This window comes from Stomoxys calcitrans, chromosome 2 (assembly GCF_963082655.1).
Source record: "Stomoxys calcitrans chromosome 2, idStoCalc2.1, whole genome shotgun sequence".
Classification (NCBI taxonomy): domain Eukaryota; kingdom Metazoa; phylum Arthropoda; class Insecta; order Diptera; family Muscidae; genus Stomoxys; species Stomoxys calcitrans.
The window spans coordinates 29564018-29570881 of record NC_081553.1 but is presented as its reverse complement, the minus strand read 5'-3'; positions in this window follow the sequence as shown (position 1 = coordinate 29570881).

Here is a 6864-nt window from a genome sequence, read left to right as displayed (position 1 = left end):
TACCGAACAGACAAACAAACAAGGACAAATTTCGAGGTTTTATAGTCTATACGGAACAGACTAACAAACAAGGACAAATTTCGAGGGTAGTACCCTATTTTCACCACGGGACCATTATTCACCATCTGTGAAAATTTCTAGAAAATCGTTTTAGCAGTTTTTGAGACTATACGGAACAGACAAACAAACAAAGACAAATTTCGAGAGTCCGCCCCCCTTTAGAAAATGTACTACCCCTTTTTCACCATGGGACCATTATTCACCATCTGTGAAAATTTCTAGAAAATCGTTTTTGAGTCTATACGGAACAGAGAAATAGACAAACACTAATTTCGATATGTTACAAATGGAACAATCCCCCGTTCTTCCCTGGTGGTAGCAATTTTTACTCCAAACATACTTTTTAAATTCTTTCGTAAATGCTGCTGCTGCTAAATGAAAAACCAGTTGTCTTGTATTTCGTATGATTTTATCATCCACTGTTAATGATTTTGTGTTTTTCAGTTAAGAGCTGAACACAGCTCCATAAAAACACATCTTATATAGGTACAAAAAAAAAACCAGATAGATTAAATATGCATTTAAACAAGAAGATTTGCATAATTTGATTTTTCTCGTAATGACCAGCTGAGCGTTGAGATAGGAAAGAGGGCACGCTTCATTCGTGGGCTAATCAAATATACTCTCACTTTCAGAGAATATAAACAAAGATAACTAACAAGTTAAAGTGTGCTAAGTTCGGCCGGGCCGAATCTTATATACCCTCCATCATAGATCGCATTTTTCAAGTTCTTTGCACTATATCTCTTTATAGGCAAACAAAAGAAAATGGATAAGAATTCCTATGTTTGTGTCCAATAGCCAATATTGGAGACCAAAATAAAACTCATTGTGCAAAAATTCGGCCAAATCGGATAAGAATTGCACCCTATAGTGCATAAAGGTGTAAAATCGGGAGAGCCGTTAGTATGGGACCTATATCAGGTTATGGACCGACTCAAACCATATTTGGCACGTATACTGAAGGTCATAAGGAAGGTCGTTGTGAAGGGGATCTACACTTCTGCCCATCACCATAGGGTATACTCATCTAGTCATTCACTTTGTAACACCTCTAAATTAGATTAGAAAACAAAAACAACAACGAGTTTTCGCTTGTAATGGTGGTGCAAAAATGTTGCATTTCCTACACCATGGCATGTCTACGCTGTACGAGGGTTGCCTTTTATATTTTAGAGAACAAAAACAATTATTAATCATCCAAATGGCTTTTTTGTTTTTCAAAATATTCCCCATTAAGATCTATAAACTTTTGCATGCGTTTGAACCAATTGTCGAAGCACTTTTGCCACTCTGATTGAGGTATCTCCAAAACATGCATTCTGAACGCATCAACCGCCACTTCGGGTGTAGAAAAACGTTGACCTCTCATTTTATTTTTTAAGTACGGGAATAAAAAGAAGTCATTCGGTGCCAAGTCAGGATTATATGGCGGATGGATGTTTTGAGTGCTCAAAATGCAGTTGTTTGAGCCTATGTGTGAGAGCTCGCTTTGCCGTGGTGAACAGTGATTCATCTTCGGCCGTTGGGTTTCCTGATTTCTTGGAAGACAAATGCCAAACAAATGGTTGTGTACCACTCAGAATTGACTATTCTGCGTTGTTCTAGTGGTACGATTGCGACATGTCCAGTTTTTCCGAAAACAGTGCTTCGTGCGCGAGCAACTTTAGTTGGATTAGGCTCACCTTGAAACACCCATTTAGTCGCCTGCTGTTTACTTTAGGGCTTAAACGCATGAATTCACAATTCATTGCCTGTCACGATGTCATAGACGTGTTTCGAAGCACCGCGATAGTATATTTTGAGCATGTCTTTCGATCAATTGACATAGGCCTTTTTTTGAGCGATTGACAAATATTGTGGGATCCAACACGAACAAATTTTTTTGACAGTCAAATGTTCATGCAATATTAAATGTATGCTGATCCCACTAATGCCTAAGGTTGTTTCAATCTCACGATAGGTCACATGACGATCTTGCAATATCAGTTGGCGCACAGCATCAATGGTTTTAGTAATAACAACTGATTTTGGACGACTGTCACGAAATTCGTCTTGGAGTGAAGTACGACCTCGGTCCAATTCACCATACCATCGCATACCACTGGTCCTTGATGGAGCTTCATTGCCAAAAATTGAATTAAGTTCATCGACTCACAGTTGTTGAGTTAATCCATGTCGTACGTTGTAAAAATAATCGCTCGAAAATATTTACGATTAAATTCGATTTTTTTGGGCGAGATGAATCTTGAGTACGTATAACCTCAAAAAAAATCAAGCTTTACGATAGGGCTGTCATTTGGCAGATTGCAACACAAGAGTTGTTCAATCCCGAAATACAAAATGCAACCCTCGAACAGCATGGGCGGTCTAATGATCTTCGTAAAATCCTAATACAACCTAGCCATGTCCGACAACAGGCAGTCTATATTACGCATCAATCCCATAGCAGCTGGTTGTACACTCCGGATTGACCCGCTGGAGTCCTTCATCGGCATAGGCTGCCGCGTCAGTGTAAGTATTCGTCTTTTTTCATCATGGGAGAGACACATCCCAGAGTACCTACAACCGCCTCCATCATCTGTCGGTGTCGATGAGGTGTTACCCGTGCACGAAGTTGGTGCATTTCCGATCTTACTCTCGCCTTATGTCCCTACGGGAGTCCAAACAGTGTTTTATGCTGGTACCTGCCACGATGGCTTAATCCTGCAGGGCTCTTGACCCCGGGTGAAAACGATGCGTCTACAAACGCCCCCATACCTAACCCAAGCTAGCATAAGTACCAAATCGAGTTTAAGTCGTCTGGACCCCTTGGTTAGGAGCAGAGCACTATCCCAACTCTTCCCGTTCTATGGGTCAAGGCTCCCGGTTGAGTACATGCAACTCCACATCGAGCATCGAAATGCCCTTCCTGCGATTTTAAGTGTTAAACCACAGCCACCACGTTGCTCCCAACTCGCGCCTGACCAAAAGTCACGCCGGAACCGAAGTCCCTCCTCCTGACTTCCTTGGTAACAGATTAAGGATTCTGGTTCGACCACATAGTTGAACTCCAGACAGTTCCGAATTGGTCACCTCATGGTATGATGCAAGCACCATCCCGTAACAACACATCATTCAGAAACAGTCCGAAATTAGGTGGCATAACCCAAAATAACTCAGCACAAGTCTGAGCCAAAACAGGAGTGCCACCGAAACATTCACACACACGGTATGCAGTATGTTAGTCACAAGGAATAACAGCGACACCGTGTTAAAACTGTCAAAACATCAGAACTCCACACACACCCACTTGACCAGCTCCAAGACTTAATGGTCCAGCCGTCTTCAGCTCATCGTCCTTGTCGATGCAACCTACCAACCACTTCTCCATTCATCGTCATATCGGTTCACCCGTCCATCACCACATCCACTGCCTTCCGACAAGCTTCGAAACTTCATGGTCCAGCCGCCTTCAGCTCACCGACCTTTTCGGTGCAGCCTACTAACTGCTTACCCATTTATAGTGCCATCACTTCACCCGTCATCGCCACATCTACTTCTTCCGTCCTTCCTACCATCAGCATCAAACTCCCCATACACTAAGAGTACACAGCTTTTTATACAACTTTGTGTCGTACCCAGGAATTCAATTGCTAAAGAATCCCCAAAAAACATTATGCCTGGGTAGCTTTAATTCAAATTCAGACAGTGGTCCGTCCGGTGCGGTCCCTACGGAAGTATGCAAATGCAAATTTTGCCCATGAACATTCCACTAAGGAACAGGGGCAAACTTCTCACATATCAATGAGTGCAGTCCGATTCAAGTTTTTAAGCTCAGTGATAAGGGGCCTCCCTTTTATAGCCGAGTCCGAACGGCGTGCCGTAGTGCGACACCTCTTTGAAGTTTTACATGGCATAGTATCTCACAAATGTTGCCAGCATTAGGAGGGGAAAACCACCGCTAAAGATTTTTTTCTGATGGTCTCCCAGGTTTCGAACCCAGGCGTTCAGCGTCATAGGCGGACATGCTAACCTCTGCACTACGGTGGCCTCCCTGCGGGAGCATATTCACCCTGAATATGTTACAAGAAGCTGTGCGAACATAGACAGCAGTGGGTCACAAGCATCGTCATCTCCTTCGGCGTTCTCGCCGTCAGACTATGTGACCCCTTCAACCTCTACTAAATGTGATAGTAGATGGAGAATTAATTCCGATCATCAAGTGACCCAAAATACTGGATGTCATATGTGACAGCTCTTACACAATCTCCTCCCGTGCCTCAGCAAGTTCCGATAAAGTCAAAAGTAGAAACAAGGTCCTCAAGTCACTTGCCGGCAGCACTTGGGTTGCTGGCAAAGAAACATTGTTGACTACGGTTTGTGGCAAGTTATGCAGCGCCGGTGTGGTCTCGTCAGCTATATAATACGCAGTTGAATAATATTCAGATCTGTCAGAGTGCCGTTCTTTGAGCAGCGACGGGCTATCTGCCCAGTTCTCCGTTGGACCACCTTCTACCCTGTGAAGACATAACTTCATGCTGTCCAAGCAATACCTTATGGGTTGTTATCGCAGAGACCATCCTAATCATCATCTTGTGGATATGTATCCACCGCCCAGAAGCCTTAAGGTATCTGAAGCTTGAGGTCCTCTAGATCAAGTGGCATATCAAGCGGACAACATTCATGCAGTTACGGCAGCAGATGCGGTGAATAGCTATCGGGTGAATGTCGTCCTTGAAGGATGACTGCCTCCCATTGCACCTGAAGAAATTTACCTCCCCCGGTAAACCAGAGTAGTTTTGGCTCAATTTCGTTCCGGTAGATGCAGCCGCCTCAATTCCTACAGCGCAAGAATTGATGCCAACGTGCGGATGTATTTTCTAATTGTGACCAGTGATCACACGACACACGTCACCTGTTGTTTAAGTGCCCAGCTAGACCCACTCGACTCAGACCCAGATTCCTCTGGACGCTCCGCATCTTAATAGCAGTGTTTTTGGATCTGAATACTCAACAGAATCAAGCAGACGAAAGATAGAACACAACACACAGCTAGAACAACAGCACTTAGTTATATTAGACCCTTACAAATCCTTGCCGAATATGGTCCAGATTGGACGAAATTTTCATATAGCAGCCATATGGAACGATCTCCTGAATTTATCAACCTATTTCTATGAAATTTGTTATGGTGAGTTTGATTGGAACCTTTCAAATACATGCCGAGTTTTGTCCAGATGGAACCCAATTTACATATAGCTGCCATATAGACCCATTTCCCGAGTTATGGTCTAGGCCCGATAAAATGCAAATGTTTATCGAATTTCGCTTAAAGTTAGAGTAATTTTTTCAATGTGTCCATACTGTAGCCAAGACATCAACCTGCTTTTTCGACCATTTTTATACCCTCCACCATAGGATGGGGGGTATACTAATTTCGTCATTCTGTTTGTAACTACTCCAAATATTCGTCTGAGACCCCATAAAGTATATATATTCTTGATCGTCGCGACATTTTATGTCGATCTAGCCATGTCCGTCCGCCCGTCTGTCTGTCGAAAGCACGCTAACTTCCGAAGGAGTAAAGCTAGCCGCTTGAAATTTTGCACAAATACTTCCTATTAGTGTAGGTCGGTTGGTATTGTAAATGGGCTATATCGGTCCATAACCTGATATAGCTGCCATATAAACCGATCTTGGGTCTTGACTTCTTGAGCCTCTACAGTGCGCAATTCTTATCCGATTGGAATGAAATTTTGCATGACGTGTTTTGTTATGACATTCAACAACTGTGCCGAGTATGGTTCAAATCGGTTAATAACCTTATATAGCTGCCATATAAACCGAACTGGGATCTTGACTTCTTGAGCCTCTAGAGGTCGCAATTATTATCCGATTTGCCTGAAATTTTGTACGACGGATCCTCTCATGACCATCAACATACGTGTTTAATATGGTCTGAATCGGTCTATAGCCCAATACAGCTCCCATATAAATCGATCTCTCTATTCTACTTCTTGAGCCCCCAGAGGGCGCAATTCTTATTCGAATTGGCTGACATTTTACACAGGTCTCCAACATATAATTTAATTGTGGTCCAAACCGGACCATATCTTGATATTGCTCTAATAGCAGAGGAAATCTTTTCTTATATATTTTTTGCCTAAGAAGAGATGCCGGGAAAAGAACTCGACAAATGCGATCCATGGTGGAGGGTATATAAGATTCGACTCAGCCGAACTTTGCACGCTTTTACTTGTTTTATGTTGTGCTTCTTTTTATTTAGTCTTGTTATTGTTTTGTGATTTCACCAGGATAATAATAAAGTAGTGTAGATAATCGAATCTAGGAAAACTATCTACCTCTCCCCAGCAAAGATAAGACAAGCCGACTTAAAACTTCAAGTACAAATAATAAAATCTCTCAATCCTTTTGGCGCTATACTTACCCAAATCACCTGTTGAACATGCCCCCTATGTGCCCCCCACAGAGGGGAAAAAAACTTCACAATTAACAATTTCAAAGAAAACATCATAGCTCCACTTTTCGTAGCCAACACCTGTTGCGGCAAACAAAATTTTTGCTTTCTTTTTCCATCTCAAAAATCGAATTTTATGGCTAAACTTTTAAATTATAAACAAAATTCCCAAAATCTCAAGCAATTGCATACCATTAAAGACAATTTTTCTGTCGATGGAGAGACAGACGGATACCCATTAAAAGAAAAAACGCCAAGTTGCAAAGAAGAGTTTGTTACCCCACCTAAGGGGTAACATAATGCCAAGCCATCACAATAAAATTTGAACTGATGTCATATAAAAA